Source organism: Erithacus rubecula, assembly GCF_903797595.1.
Source record: "Erithacus rubecula genome assembly, chromosome: 4".
Taxonomy (NCBI): Eukaryota; Metazoa; Chordata; class Aves; order Passeriformes; family Muscicapidae; genus Erithacus; species Erithacus rubecula.
The window spans coordinates 23,967,484-23,985,204 of NC_136686.1; positions in this window are offsets into that span (position 1 = coordinate 23,967,484).

A 17,721-nucleotide genomic window follows, 5' to 3' on the forward strand; every position below is an offset into this window, starting at 1 on the left:
GAGGAGAGAAGGGATGATGGATCAAGAAAGAAAGGATGAGGAGGATTGACGGGATGAGGCAATGAGAAAGAAAGTACAGGGAGAAATGACAGGAGGAGGGAAAGTAAAAGAAAATCAGAGGAGGTGTGAAGGGACGAGGGAACGCAAAGAAAGGAAGAAGAGGATTGAGGGGACAAGGGAACGAGAAACCAAAGAAGTAGAGCAGTGAAGGGAGGAGGTAATGAGAAAAAAAAGGAAGTGGAGGAGTGAAGGGACAAGAGAAGGAGAAAGAACGGAAGAGGAAGAGTGTAAGGACGAGGGAACGAGAATGAGAGGACTTGGAGGAGAGAAGGAATGCCAGAACGAGGAATAAAGTATGAGAAGGAATGAAAGGATGGAAAAACAAGAAATAAATGAAGAGGAGGGGAGAAGGAACATGGGAACAAGAAAGAGAGGAAGTGGAGGAGTGTAGGGACGATGGAAGGAGATAAAAAGGAAGAGGAGAAGAGAAGGGATTAGGGAATGAGGGAGAAAGGAAGATGAGGAGTGCAGGATAGAACGAGGGAAAGAGAAAGGGAGGAAAAGAAGGAGTGCAGGAAGGAACGAGGGAAGGTGAAAGAATGAACGAGAACGAGTGAAGGAACAAGGGAACTAGGAAGAAGTCTGAAAACCGTATTTTTTTCCAATAATACTCCCTTTAATTTTTGTGGTGGTGACAGAAGGTCATCTCAGAACTGGGTCTTGTATTTCTGCCAACACACAGCACGCCTGACCTGCACTGCCCTTGCTATTCCAGAACCAAACCTCCACCGAGCAAACTGACAGTCACGCAGACTATGGCAATGTGGATCTACAGCCAGTTAACAGGAAAGTAGTATCAAGGAATTAATTTTAATTTGTGACATGAAGCAGTTCTCCAGATAAGATAGCAGAGAGGTATAACTTAGTGTTCCTCAACCTATAACACCATTGCCTAATAACGTGTTCAGCTGGCTGCAATTTTTAAGTGAATACTCAAAAATTATAATTTGATGATGATAGCCACAGCAGCAGCAGCCACCAGAGCCAGCCATTGAGAGGCAGCACTGCAGTTCTTCTTTGGTCAGCTGAAGAGTTTCCCACCATGTCACAGTAATTTATTGGACTGATAATTCTGGTGGAAAAGAGGACAGGCATAAAAACCCCTATGAGCAGTTCTAATTAATTTTCTAGATGTATTTCCAAGAATTATTTATTAAAAAAAATTAAATCAAGCAAGTGTACATTAGCTTGGGTTTTGCTTTTTTTTTCCCTCTTTGACTACTATAATGTAAGAAAAAAGAATGACCAAGACATTTAACAGAGAAATCATCATATATTTAGTACGGAAATTAAAGAATGAAGTAGAATGTATAAAGTTTTAAGAAGAAAATGTAAGATTTATTAGGTTTTCAGTGTTCTTTTATCCTCAGGCACTGAAATAATGATTTAAAAAAAAAAAAAAGAGTGCTGACAAATAGTGCTCATAGGTTTCAAATAAATTATTATTGATATAATTCAGATATAATACTGATATATTATTATTCAGATAATAAATGTCCATTAGCCTACTGTGCATGCCATATATCTGCAGCTTGACACAATGGCATGCTACAGCTATATCCCAGAAACTCTAAATCATCAATTTCATTTTTCATTCATCTTAAATCTGGTAGGTCTTTAGAAGCATTAGATATGCTTAGGTTAAAAAACTCGAAGTAGAATATTGCTATATCAGAAAATTATATGCATTAGATTTTTATGAGGCATCATTTGCAATATAACAAGTCACAGTAGCCACACAAGCTGGAATTCTTTCCATGTTGCATGTTTCATTATTTCAATTTTTTTGCCTCATAATTAAATCTTTAAATTTGTTTTTAAATGTTATATTTTTGATAACGTATTACCTTCAGTCCTTGTTCAAAATACTTTTTACATGATAAGTCAATTATTTATAATTTATTAATAATTTTAAAATTAAATTTGATATAATTAAATCAGTTTTCTAAACACAAAAGTATGATTTGCCAAACATCTGCAGAAATTAAATTCCTCTTCTGCTCATAACCTTATGCTTGCAGCAAAAATTTACTCGTTAAGTTAAAGAACAGAATAATATGTTGTCTTTTTGCTCTATTCTTTCTGCAAATGTATATGTCTGACAGAAATACTTAAACCCACACCTTTGAAGTTCTTATGAGTATATGACAGCAAGTAGATATTATTATAATTAATTATGGACTATGTTCAAACAGCAAGAGAAGAAAAATCACTTCAATGTCTGATGGAAAAGGCACTTTAAATAAATTTGTCTGAAGCATTTTATTGGAGCAACTTTAATTTTTTTGTATTCATCAGAGTCGCATTTCTAATAGTAACAATTTCTTTGTTAGACTTATACACTTTATTTTAAAATAGAAATATTCCCTGAGGAAATGCCCTTTTCCAACAGAAATATCTGTTGCAAGAACAGAATTAAACACAAATCCTAGAAACCAATGGCATCTGACCATTATACTGTACAAGTATTCAACAACCTATTTGGTCCTCAACAGGACCTTTCCATCAGATGTAGCAGAGGACCTAAGCAGGCAGATCTGAGATGCCTAAGCTGAAAAAAAATTCCCTTATACTCCCCACTCGATGATGTCTTAACCTGGAAGCTGTTAAGATCAGTTGATTTCTCCCTGATTAATTTTAACATTCTCTAAGCACCTAAAATTTTGTTTCAGTGGATCCCCAGGGCATCCTCAGCCCCAGGAGATCCTTATCTCCTGCCTAAACCTGATGCAAGATTTAAAAAAAGGCATTTCTCTGCCAGGCTCCAGTAGGGTCTGACACAGGCTGACACAACCTCACAAAAATGCTGTGGCTGCTTTCTTTCCAGTTGCAGCTGAGGGGAAATGCAGTGGCCACAGACATTCAAACATCCAACCAGGAAAGAGACACTCTGCATCAAGTTCTCTTCTTTGCTTGAGGGATTCAAACTGACATAACCTACCTCCCAGGAGCGTCATGTAAGAACTAAGGTGTAGGTTATTTGAGGGAACAGAAGCAAAGCAAGTATGTGGAGAGTGTGTGTATGTGTGTCCTGACACAGGACAGGGACAGAGAAATGAGATCTAACCACGTATATTAATTGTTGTTCACTGAATGTATGGCCTTGCTGCCTTATAATGAAGCTTTATGGCCTTAAGCCTCTCTTAGCAAGAATTTCAGACCCAAACAGGCCACACTTTCTAAAAGATATGTAAAATACCACCTCACCATTCTTTCTTTCTCTCCCTACCACTCTCTTTCTCTCCCCTTCTCTTTCTTCTAATGAACAGTAAACTCCACAGCCATATAAAAGACTGGATAGAATTTTCTGCCACCATTTATATGTACTCACCTGGATCTTTTGAAAATAAATTATGCTTGAGGAGCCACTTTTCTTCAGCAAACCACTATTTCAAATGCATGGTTCCTCAGTGTGCTATGCAGACTTGCCCTTTACCAGTGTCTTTTCCTTTCTGGATCCTATTCTGAAGCATCTAATTCTCCACTTAATCTTTACTGGGAGCTAAGTGCTTCACTCAAAACTTAATTTCCACAAGGAAAAAAATACCTAAAATATAATTAAACTTGCATATTTTTAGCTAATAAACACAGTTCTTCATTAAATGTAGAGATTCAAGAAATGGAAAGAACCTGGCTTAATGCACAAAGCATGTATATAATTAGGAAAAACCCCCCACAGAACATTATTTCACATCAAAGCTAAATAGTTGTGATATGAAAAGACTTCCATTACTTTATGAATTAGATAGCTTTCTCATGAGGCTTTTTGCTTTCTTGGTCCCATCATTACTGGAAATCACTTGTAAGAGAAATTTTGATGCTGCACATCCAGCCAGTTACATTCAAAATGGTGGTTAGAGTGAAAGTGAGATACCAGTTTGAAACTGAATTATTATGGCTTTTTTTTTCCCCTCCACACTCACTCAGAGCCATAATATTATGCAGTTCAATTCTCTGAATCTTTCTATATCTCATGCCAATGTTATTTTCATGATTGTTCGCAGAGCACAAAGAGTAGCCTATAATGCTTTGACTTTAATATACCATCAACACTTTTTTAACATTTTCCCCGCTTCATGGTATCATATAATTGGGACATTCATCAAAGGAGGAAAAGATAATATGGTTATAATAAGTCCAATAGTTATTAAAGTTCCACACAGTTTAGCACCGGGAGGCTGAAGTAATTTCACTGGTACAAAATCACAGTGGATAATAACAGGTGCAGATCTACGTATATATATATATATATATAGGTACATGAATGAGCATACAGGGATATGAACATAAAAGTACCTATTCCCTACAAAGAAATATAACAGAAAGGATTGTGACAAATGCACTTGCTTTACATGACAGGTAGTTTCTTCCTGCATTTCTGTTTCTGTAACTTCATATCCTTAAATAAAGTCTCATCACTCAGGTTCATATAGACAACATTTTGGTGAACTACCAAATTTATAATTGAATCTTGGGTTTTGGTTTGACTTGTGCAAGTTACACTGTACCTTTGGATTGTTGTTTCCCTCTAAAATAATGTTTATAATGAATGAACAATAATCAAAAACATTTGAAGAATCTACTGCCAGGCAGAATGATATCATTTTATCATTTAACCTAGTTTATCAGAAAACTGATAGGTAAAATAATTTGCAAAGAAAGGACCTGAACATTCCCTGACATGCATTCTGAATATATTTCTCATAGCTTAGGAATTTTAAACTGCAGGGGATCCAGTCCAAACAATGTAACATAATTGTGATTTGCATTTATATTGGCAAAGTGCAAGTTAGTAGGCTTCGAGAAAATAACCATACTTAGGACTAGTTATGCCAGAGTTTTGGAGGCACTTAAGAACTAGATTTACAGTAAAGTTAATAAAAAATTAAAACTAGAAAAGGCCTTTACACCCAGAGTTCTAATTTATTTTCAGATTTTCTGCATCTTCTCTAGATACACAAGATTCAGTACCAAAAAACCTTGATTTTGTTCTAAATTCTAAAAATTATTCCCAAAGGTGTGTAACGTAAGAAATCACCAAAATGGAAAAAACACAATTACTTTTCTAATTCTTTTCTGATAACATTTCAGTGTCCTCTAAAGCTCTTTAATGCTTTTCAGAGATGCACAGGCTGAGAAGAGATGGTCAAAGCAGTTCAAGCCCCTGGACTTCAAGGCATTTGTCACGGCCTCCTCCTATGCAAGCGGTCAAGATACTGACTGCACAGGTGGTCTGTGGGATGGATTGGAAACTGGCTCACAGAGGGTGCTGACTGATGCTTTTTACTCAGTCTGGCCACCTGTCACACACAGGGCCCCACAGGTATAAATACTTGTCCCTACCCTATTCAACATCTTCAGAAATGATCTGGATGATAGGCTTGAAAGCCCCCTCATTAAGTTAGCTGATGACACTTCCATGTGTATTTTTTACTTGAGGAAGTTAAATTTCTTATTGTAAGTGTTCTATAGAGTAAGTGTTCTATAGAGTATTTTTTATGCTGTCTTTATGCCCAGCAACTTCTTTAGCTACTATTAGTCCATCACTTCCGAGTAGTAAAGATGCTACCCATATTTAGACTGCACTATTTTCAGATTGGATGTTGCACAAAATCTGCTCAGCAGTGGTGGAGAAAGGGAGGAACAAAGAAAGCAATTTTGTTGCATTTTTCACACACAAACAAAAAAAAAAAAAAAAAAGAAAAGAAAAAAAAATTTAAAAAAAAAAAAGTTTTTGTTGGTTTTGTACTAGGGCTTAATATTTTATCTGAGTCAGAATCAGAAATTATGGAGCAAATTTTCCTATTCAATTTTACATGAGAATAGGATTTTTCGGTGTCTACTTCGGAGGCAATATAGAGTTTGGAGAAACTTTCCTCTGTAAAAGTTGTTTATTTTCAGAAAAGTTCAATTTCTATGAATAAAGAAGTTTTGAGGCTTCTGTTTCACTTTCATATTTGATACTTACAAATAGATTCAAAAGAACAGAACATGCCACCACAAGAACTCACACATTAAGCAAGAATGTGTAGAACTTTTTTCTTGAGGAAGCTGAAATCCCTTTGAAGTAACAGTAGAAGAAACATAGAAATACTTTCTTATAAATATTATTTTAATTGTAATATACATTACTTATTATAAAGCAGATGATTTTAAAAATATGATTATTCCATAAATGTCATCAGAAGTCAAACTCAAGTCTTCAGAAAGGTGTTATGTCTGATAAGAAATCAGTGCTGTATAAGATGCTGTTTTATTTATGGATGATCTGGAGAGTTCACCTGGTGAGAATCACTTCTCACCAAGCAAGAGCTGCAAATTGTATTTGAAAGTAGTATTTCTGATTAATATTGGCACTTCTGAGCCTCCTGTTTTCTTAAGAAGTAACTTCATTTCAGCTGAAAATACCCTCAGCAGACACGCTTTCAAGCTCTGTACTTCATGCTGCTCTAATGTTGCAGGAAGGAAGAATCTCATACACTTATCCCAGACACAGCCACCAGGCTATGGAAGTGCCTTGGCTTTTACCCTTCCATTTTTGCAACTGCTATGCTAAAAGAGTAGCCAGTGTAGGAACTGAAAAATTCTGCTTTCCTCTCAGTTGGTGTCTCTTGCCATTCATTTGATGACCTGCTGTGGTCATCACATTGACATGTGACCACTGGCCTTCCCTGTGTCAGCCCTACTATTTTATCTACAACTCCATTCTGATACATTTTTACAGTTTTTGAGAAGTGTTTTAAGATACAGCAGCAGACAAGCTACCATTGACCTTTGCATCTTTGGACTAAGGATCATGTCTTCCTGTGGTTTCATAACACAATCCCACAAAGTCAAATCCAATAATCTTCTAGGGATGAAAAGGCAATTGATAGTATATGTTGCTGGATAAACTTACAGTCCTGCAGAAAAATATCTGCATTTACATAAGATTTTTCTGCATTTGTGCATGCAACAAAGCAATATTGTAAATATTTATTCTATTTTTGAACACACAAAGAGAAATCTTTGCATCATTCAGTAAGAATGATTTTTATTTAAAACAAGACCATAAGCATTCTGAAAGTGCTGGTCTAAGAAATCTTTCATTAGGAAAAGGAAATTTTGCCACAACTTTTTTTTTTTTTTTTTTTTTTTTTAGCAATTGATTCAAAAGGCTATTGTAATTAGTATAATGAATAATGTTTTCTTACATATTTTTCCTGTAAATATGGGGAAGAATACATCACAAAAAAAATATGTAAATTCTACCACAAATTGCATTCACTGATTTAAAATGTAATTTGTTCTTTTGTGCTGCTGGAAATGTTTACTCTGATACATTGGGTAGCAGAGAATAAGGTATACATCATCTGTTCTGCCCTGGGTTACAGGTGCAGATGTGGCTCTCTGCTCCCTGCTGCAGCTGAAATGTATGGGACAGCTCTGAAGGGGAGCAGGATTTGTGCTGGTCCCAGATTCCACATCCTGCTCTCTGCTGATCTGCTCTAAGGACAGGCATGAGCAGCAGACCATGGGACAGCTGCCAACTCCAGCATGAAAATGATGATATCTGACCTGCCCTCTGCTGCTGCAGCCATGGGGCAAGAGCTCAGGGCTGAGCACAGGGCTGAGCACCAGGGACAGAGCTTGTAAGACCAAGCTGTTATGAAAACAGATTTTCCTTTTGATTTTTGAGAATTTCCTCTTAGACTGACAAGCATGTCTTTCCACCTCTCCCTTTTTCTGAGACAGCAATGTACTGTGCCAGGGACAAATTATCCCCTTTTCTTGACATTTTAGTTTGGCTAGCAGCCTGTTGGTCTATCAGCTCCATGTTGGAGGTTCCCATGCCTTATTGCCAACTTTGTGTATTTCCTACTTTGAAGTTTTTTTTTCTCCAAAATTATATGGTTAAGTGAGATTTTTTTTTTTTCCTTTTTTTTTTTTTTTTTTTGAGGGGAGGGATTGGAGTTTTTAGTTTGTTTGTTTTGTTTTTTTTTAATCTTGTGATCATCAGGTCAGGCAAATTATATTTTCAGGCCTCACTCGTGATTTTCATATGCTTGGAGACAATAAAATAACCTCCCTTGCCACCTACCCACTTCCTGATCAGCTGCATCAGCAGAACAAGGGAGACAGGTATAATGGTCCCATTACCTCCCAGACCTAGCATTATCTGTGCTGTCCTGCAGGAACAAAGTAAGGTTCAATTTCTTTTCCTGGTCCCAAGAGAGTACAGATTTCCTAAAATAGAGGCTTTTTAGGAGGATATCCTAAAATGGATTTCCTTTAAAATGTGAGCAGAGGCAAAGAATACAGTTTAGTATGAGATTCTTCAAACTATTGAGCATTTCTACCTTCTTTACAGGAACAGCTCCTGGTTAAAAACTAAACAAGTCTATACTATAACTTTTCCTCAGATACATTCTGCAGATAAAAAACTACAAAGTTAAAGTTTGCAACTCAAATTTTGTTACTCAAAACTGTAACCCCTCGCAGTTAAATCTTGAAAACACTGTGCAGGAAAGTGAAATGGCAAAAGCTGGGAGACTGAGTGGCTTTTTTAACCTTAATTAACACTATCAGAAGGTACTTTCTTTCCCTTGGAAGACAATGCCTCTGAATTCTTTCCTAAAGGTTACCTCTGTCCTTCTGTCAAAGATGAAACAGTGTGTTCCTGCCTTCCAAAATCCAGCTGTAGATGATGATAATTGAGTGGTTTAAACATTTAGACTCCCTTGCCTGAGGGTTGTCTTATAACCTACCAATCCTCCAGCTGAATCTGGGCTCTGCCTGCCACACATTAAGTTTATAAGTGTGTGCAAGAGGGCAAACTTGACCTCCACCTTTGGAATAGCCATGTTCTGGAACAAAATGACACAATATTTGGGGTGCACAAGCAGGAGACAAGGCAAGGCTGTTACACCTACTTACTTGCTTCCACCTACTGTTTTGTCTTATTCCAGAAGTATGCACCATCTCTGTGTACTCAAATGCACAAAGAACTGCTGATGCTCTTCTCCTCCTTTCTATCATACAGAGAAAATACAAAATTAGCCATTCAAGGTGCTCAAACTTCTTCAGCTGATAATAGGAATGTTTATTCTTTCTATTCTTCCCTTCCCCTATTTGAGCTCTGTTGCACATTCTTGCATGTCCCTACCTCTGAGTTCAGTCTGAGATTAATTCTCCCCTTCTTTTCCAGATGCCATTCTGTCATGGTAAGAGGGGAGGCAAAGAAGAGAAAGGAGAAAGTTGCTTCTTTGGTGAAAAAAAAAACCCCAAAAATACCCCAAACCTATGACCTCACTGCTTTCTCTGTCCCATTTTTGCAGAGCTTCATTTCCTGGTCCCGTCTCCACCATATCCACCATACATTTAAAAAAAGACAGTGCAGTAATAGGAGAATGGCATTAATTTTTTGAAGAATATGAATAGCATCAAGTAGTAAAGCCCCCTATTTGACATTCAAAACTCTATCAATCAATATTTGTTTTGATCTTCTAAATCAATTGGAAATAAATGTAGATTTTTATGTAGATCAAAGTTGATGGTAGGTATTTTAATAATTTTGTTTTCAGTTTTACTTCTCAGGATTTTTCTCCATTAAATGACACAATTTCTAGATTTTGACTTGTTTTTAATGCATTTATGATGTGTAACACAACTGAAATCAAAAGCAGGACTTTTCCCCAGCTAAATAAGGGCTGTGATTCCACACTCCACTATTTATGTCCTTACCTTTTATGTTCTTAGTCAAGCATAAATTTTTATCCTCAACTCTTAAACATGAGGGAATTTGCTGTTGACCTCTGATCTGATGGTGAATAGAATCCAGGATTGTGGCAGAAGGATACAGAGAAAAATGTCTATGCATACATGATTCAAATGTGTTTTACAAACACCTGGGAGTTTATCAGAACTTCTGGGAGAGATTCCATTTATTATTCCCATTTCAGGGACTGTGAGGAGTTAAAATTTTTCAGTAGATATCCACAGATAAATGAAACATGCAGGATTAATGGGTAAGCAGTTTGTGGGAGAAAAGTCTTGTTCACTGTTAGCAGATTTCTCTATCAGTCATTTATAAATGTCAGGATTCAAGGGCCTCACTGCATCACTGGATAGGTAAGTCATCTACTCACGTTCAACAAAACGTAGCAGGCACTCAATCTTGTTTTAGTGCATAGGACAGGTATAGTGCAAATACATTTCAAGGTAATTTTTAGCAAAGCTTAAATTCTTTAAGGTACCTTTAATGGCAAAGAATCACTGCAGTGAGTCATCCATGTAAACAGAAATCATGCAGGGATCCTAAACCTCTGCATTATGGAGCATGGAAGAAAAATGGTCCTGTTTGGGAAAATCACTTGAAGCTAGAACAAAACCTTATAGATGCTTCTCTTATCTTCTCTTAAGTAGTCTCATGCTTTCAGAGGATTTGACCTTCTCATCCTGGAGTTTCAATGTGTTTCTGTAGCTGTGGATGCAAGAAAATCGTTGGGAGATGCTGTTAGTCAGCTGCCCTTAAGGCTGGTTTATAATTACTGAAAACAATTACAAGATATGTCAAACTACTATGTGATGTTATCTGAACAGGTTAAAACTCATTAGAAACCACATAAAATCTTTTTTCATTAATGCCATGAAACAGTCCAGTACCTCATTTTTGTGTCATAGGCAAATTTCTCTGCTTTTAGGAACACACCCTCTTGTGTACAATATTGGCCCGCGATCATGGCCAAGTAAATTAAGTTTAAATTCAAAATCATTAGATTTGGGCTACAATTCCTTTTCCTACCATTAAGGTATAGGTTAAGGAACAAACTCTTCATAGGGATGGTCTCAATCTCTTGCCTCTTCATTCCATGTTCAAACCTGCTTGCTCTTGCTGCCACATTGCTTGCTGCACTCTGCAGTTGCAGTCTCTTGCATAATGTACCTATGGCCTGGATCTCTGTGTGTGATCTTACAGACATAATTTACACTCTCAGAAACACAGTTGATAGTCATCACGGAGTGCAGGGAATTTTTTTTTTTTGTTTTTTTTTTTTTTTGGTTTTTTTTTGTTTGTTATATGTATTTCCAATTTGTCTGCAAGTTTGGTCTTTGCAGATAACTATTGAGTGCCTAGTGGGGCTGACCTTCCACCACAACTCAATAAACTGTCCTGTTGAGTTAGTTGCTGGCTGATGACTTTTCTCACATTTGGAAGCTCTACTTCACACAGATTTCACAGATGTTTTCTTTCATTTTGCACAAAGCAAAAGTTTAAAAGTTAAACACTTTTTTTTTTTTCTACAGAACAGCATGCTAAAGTGCATTTAAATGTCAAAAGGCAAAATAAAGCATTTTAGATGAAAAAAATAAAAATTTGATGTCTCCACTTCCTAAGCACACTAATTAAAAAAAAAAATTAAAAACCCAGTCATGCTATGAATTACAGTAAAGAAGCTGAGGGCACAGAGCTAAGAAATACAATATTAACACAATTTTGATTTGGGAAATACTTGTGCTAACGTATCACTTGACACACTCAAGTGAGAAAAAAAACACTTGAGTATGCTTATAGGATTCCATTAGCTCTACAAGTCTGAGATCTGAGATTGTAGCAATAATCAAGTTCTAACAATAAAATTTCAAAAGGATTACAGTATGTCTCTAAGTTAAGCACCTGAGTGCTTGCTTTATCTTCACCTTTATTAGACAAGTAGAAGGGAAAAAAGAAAAAAAAAGTTTGCAACTTCTGTCTCAAAAATGGCAAATCTGAGCTGCAACTTTCCATTTCCTTCATGAAAATGGAGGATAACAGGATAATGGCTGGAAACTAACTGTTTGTGTGAGAGCCTTTCTGGGATCATGTGAAGCAAAAAAAATCTGTTTCAGAACTAAGAAAAAAAGTCCAGATAACTTGAAAAATGGTGTTAAAGTTTTTCTGACTTGAACCAAATCTGGCCACTATTTATGGAATCATTCCAACAGGGTAATGAAAGAATAAGATAGAAAGAAAGATATACAAAAGAATTTCCCAGTTTGTCAGTGTTCATACTTCCAGAGGAGTTCTCATGACACAGCTCTTGTCTAAAAAAATTCTGTAAACTTATTTATGAAAATCTTTAAAAACTGCATTTTAAAGATTTTTTTTTGACAGCTATCTGACCCAGTTCTCCGATACTTGAGGTGAACTTGTCAAAAAGTTAATAATTTCTACGAAACATAAGGTCAGAAGTCTGACTTAGAATATAAAAAGGCAAGAGTTCAGATTTTCAGACCTGTGCCTAGGTTAGTTAAGCATTCAGATGATCTTTTTCACCAGAATACTCTATCAGCAATATATCAGTGATACTGAAATCAATAATCTCTACTGAAAAAGATCTTTAAAGGCACCTTTGCAGAACAAAGCAAAAATAAACAGCCAGACAGCTAAAATCCTAAATTTCACCCAGGAACCAAAAAATTATCTCAGCATTTTCTCCAGTGTACTATATCTGACAGTAGATATTTCAGAAGAAATATTTAATTTTCTGTGCCTGCATTAAACTGCTTGTTTTTCTGTGATAGATGCTAAAGAAAATGTCCACAATTGTTTACCCTAACAGTACAGTAGTAAAATACATTTGTTAGCCATACCTTGCTAATATAAACAGAAATGTTATCCAAACTTGTGTCTCTTTAGACTGGAATTATTATTGATGGTATAAGCTTTGGCAAATCTGTGGATGAAGCTGTCTGGCCCTTGTCTGGATTTTACCGGTTTCAAAAAAAGAGCTGAACACCTTTCTCCCTGCAAGAGAGCAGAAGAACTGATTGTTGCTGACAGAAGCAGACACAGTTTGCTGATGGCTGGACTTTAGACAGCTTCATTTCAATTTTATAAATTACTTTATTGTGATCCTTACAAGTGGATTTTGACTTTTATCATTGGATAATCTGACCCAAGCCTTTTGGCCAACAGTGAAACTACTATTTATTATAACAGTGACTCCCAAAAAAGACCACTAAACAAATATGCAGAGTTAAAAATCAAAACATATATCCAAAAGACTTAAAAATTCAAACAAATAAGTCATATGAAGGCAAAGAGGAAGGGCTCTTATCTCATTTGGTGGTTTTGAAATTATAAGAGATTAAAAGATTTGCCAACAGTGACTCAGTATGTCAATGGCAGAAAAAACTCTAAACCTAGAATTTCTGAATCTCTGTCTATTGTCAAAAGTGCAGAACTTCAAAGCTGATTTCAACAGTTCATTTCTAAATCAAGATTCAGTGGTGGTTTCAAGTAACTTTTTTAGCTTTTTTAGTTTTTTTAGATTTTTAAATGCCTCATTTCTATTTACATTTCTCATAATCCTCACAATAGTCCATTCTATATATACAGAACCCATGCAGTATATTACATGATATCTTTTATGGGAAGTACTCTCTCATCTCAATTTGACCATGAACAAATAATCATCTCATGAATGTAGCAAAAGGAATACATTTCTTCAGATCATTAGAGATCTCTCATTTCCAGAAAGCTGGAGAAAGCTTTGTGATTCATGGTTTGTCCTTGCTCACACTATTTTCCAACTTGAAGAATGCCAATAAATATGATGGAGTAAGGTGTGTGAACCCATGTGAGGAAGAGAAAAACCTGGCCTTTCTGAAGAATTCCTCTTTGACTTTTAGGGCTATAAAAGACACAATGAAATGCATGCAATGAAAATAAGCCAAGTACAACATTATGCAAAATATATTTTTTCATATATTCATGATGCTCTTAAAGTAATTTTGTTCTGGTGGGAGAGGAAGCTGGAAAGGCTATAAATAAATAGGGAGGAATATTCCAGTTGTCCTTTTCATGTTTGCAGAGTCATACCAACATACTAAATATGTTTGTTCTTAGATTTTTGCATTTGTGTTTATTATTTCTGCAAAACATAATAGGTATGTCCAGAAAAAAAAATATCACCACTTGGAGATTTTCAGCTACTGCACTGAAAAAAGAATCACTAAGAAATCTATGATCTTTAGCAGTGACATGACAAAGCACTTTGTAAAGAGAATAACAGTGACTGTTATTTGCTTTTAAGTCATTAATTTTAGTTTATCTAAAATACAACTACTTTCTAATATATGGATTAGACTCTTAGCTATTGTAAATTTCCACAGGATATTTAACTTACTGGGGTTATGTTGAGGATTTGAATATTATTCATGCACACAGTTAGCTTTCTTTCAGAAGTAATGAAAAATAATACTTTCCTTCCTGGCAAATGAAAATATTGTATTTCAAGCTGCCTCCATACAGCCATCACCAGTGTGATGAGTGTGGGAATCACATCATGCAGAGGTACAGGGCAGCAGATGGAGGTGTGCTAACAGTCTAAATTTTCAGTGCCATGTTTTAGGAGCAGGAGACCTGCTGGCACAGCCCTGCTGTAATGGTGCCTGTGTGAGTACATGTGGACACAAGTGTGCACACAGGGACAGGCAGACACATCCTTGCCCCAGTGCCCATCTGTCATTCCTTCCCCAGGCCTTTTACATCTGTTACCACTCTCAAATGTATTTTCCAGAGGAAGGTCTGAAAGGTTTGAAAATCTTAGTGTTCTTCCTACAGTATTGAAAATGGATGACTGAGGATAGGAAAAATTCCCTTAGAGGAAGGGCTGCTACATAAACACACCCTTGATTAGAAACATAAGACTTGATCCAGAAAAGAAATTGTCACGATGCCTAAGAGCAAGAAAAGCTCCAACTAGGTTTGCTTAGGACTAGAAAAATGCTTGCAAGATTGAGGCTAGGGATATTTCAACTTTACTTCTTGCTGTTTTTCCTTCCTGCAGTGAATGTAGAGATATTAGCAAACCTTTTTATTCATTCCTCTGAGCTGCTTGACGATTGATATGCACCTGTGTCTGAACTAGTAAAGGAAATAAGATGGTGCCACAGAAATATTAAAAGTGTATCTAATCTACCTAAACATATGAAGCATCACTTTGATAATGACTGATGAATGGAATTATTTATAAATAAGAGCATGATGCATGTGACACGAGAACTGGTACCAGCCCAGGCATGTTGAAGGTGAGCTAATGAAGGTACTAACAGTCATGTTGATCAAATAATTAAATCTGAATTTTGCACAGACTCAAGAACCATTAAGAAATTCTTCATTTACGTTCTGCAATTCTTTTTTTCTCCTGGAACTGTAGCTATTAAATGAAACACTGTTTTGCCAAGATGCTCTGGAGACATTGAAGAACCAGAACCAGTTTCAATGTAGCCATTCAAATAGATGGGTGTTGGCATGGACAGTCAGACGAGAATGATGCTGATCAGGATCAACTCATTCTCAATTCATGAAGTTTACAAATAACATGGTGTCTAAAAATCATGCGTTGCACTAGACTGCAATATTTTATGTTAATATGTATCAAAATAGGACAGAGAGCCAGAGAGTAAACTTGTGACTTGTACAATACTGGAAAGTGTGGAATTGCAGGCAGAGATCTGTGTGTGACTAGCTAGGCTGCCCAGGGAAGTGGCTGAGTCACCAACCCTAGAGTTATTTAAAATGCATGTAGAGTTGCACTTGGGGATATGGTTTAGTGGTGGACTTGGCAGTGCCTGGTTAATGATAAGACTCAGTGATCTAAAGGTTTTTTCCAACATAAACAGCTCAATTACACTGGGATTCTGAGTCTTAAAAATTGTAAACTACTGGTATTTATGTCATAGAGTGAAGAGGTTGGGGGTGCACCATCCAGCCATTTGAAACATCATTATATTCTTTATTCTAGACTCAACAAAAAGGGGAGAGATACATTTCCCTCATTTCCCACAGATGTCATAAATGCTAATAATGCTAATACTGACAACCTGTTCCTCCAAAGCTATCATGTCTTTTACCTGCTCTAGGAGGCCCTTGAAGTTTGCCCTACACTTCATGATCTCTAGGCACACTGGAATGGAATTGCATTTGGGTAAATTTAAATTAATTTTGTTGTTACTTCCCAATAATTAAAGATTTTAACTGACAATGCATAAGAACACTGATTTTTATTTGAACATAAAAATATTTTAGAAAGTCATTTTTGGAACCTCAAATTCCAGTAAGCTTCAGGGGGAAAAAATCATGGCTTTTCACAATATTGAAATGGTTTATGTGGTTGATCTAGAAGTATTGACATTAAATCTTTGGAAACTCATTATTTAATTCACTATTTGAAAAAAAAATAATGCAGCTAAAAATAGTTCAGGCTGGGAAAAATTGAACTGTAAACATGTCCTGTTCAAATATATGAAATATACAGATCATTCTAATTACCCTATTGTCATATAGTTATATTATATTGTTATATTTCATAAGTTCTGTGATCAAAGCATTATACAAGACTATCTGCATTTGTATTTAGCCCAACTGAGGCTTTAGAATGTTCTTTAAAGAAAGAAAGGTCACTTTTAATTCTGAAACATCATTGGATCACTGGGATCATATGTTAATGTCACTACACCTGCTAAAGTAAAAAGGTTATTATTTACTGTACTTCTCTTGGAATTCTAGATTTTTTACAGGAATGGAGAATGGGAGCTTGGCTAGTGATTATTAAAAGATCTGGCAAGCTTGACTTACCAAAAAAAAATCTGTTCTCATATTCTCATCTCACTTTTGTCCTTTGTATTTTTATGCTATATATTCCTTTTTTTGTTGTTTCTTTTCTTTCTTTTTTTTTTTTTTCCTGTTGTTTGTTTTTTTGTTGTTTGTTTTTTTTTTTTTTTTGGTTTGTTTTGGTTTTGGACATTTTTTGTCAATGCATGATAGTTTTACAACTGGTAGCATCCGTATAATAAAATATGGTTTCAAACTTTCATTACAAAGAGTCATCCTAAACAAATTACCTCTTTGATCGTTCCTGTTCTTTTGAGTTTGGACCCTCAAATTTTTGGATGTCACACCTGAAATCACCCAAAGTGTTCTAGCCCAAAGTAGCATTTAAAATATGTAAACCTCTTCACCTCTTCCCCATGACTTTTATGTTGAAGTGGCTCTATCAATAGAGTTTTGTGAGCTCCCCATTCAGAACATACGCATGACATCCACAGAACTGACATTGATTACATTAACTTTGGATAAGTATAATTACAAATGTCCTGTGGGAACTGCAGATTCTATTCCCTCAGGAACTGAGCAGTATGAGCAATATAATTGCAAAACAAATAAGTGCAATTTCTATTTCCTTCAGAATATGAAAACAAAATAATCAGGTGGCACTCACACCACTGTTTTTCTAGGGCTCCTAGCCATGTAGACAGGCATATAGTTAATTTGTTCCTATCTTGTCCAAAAACTTTCTCATAGCTTCAGTGACTGCACAGTTTCAAAGTGCCTGCTACATTTCTACATGTCAGCTAGCTTGTACCTGTAGCCCTATAAAAATTCAAGCCTAAACCGAGCAGAGTAGGATTTATGCAGAGCCACCTGAACTCTTCTTAAGCCCCCTAGAGAATTCTGCAAGCATTAGTCACAGTGAAAACCATGACTATTTATTTGATGTAATGCTGACGCTGATCCCATTCCCTTAAATTATCTAATGTTATAATAACTGGGAAACCAATTACAGAGATAGGCAACGTGTTTTCAGTCTCATTATACTCAAAAGCTTGAAATCATTTTAAAATTTCAAGTCATGA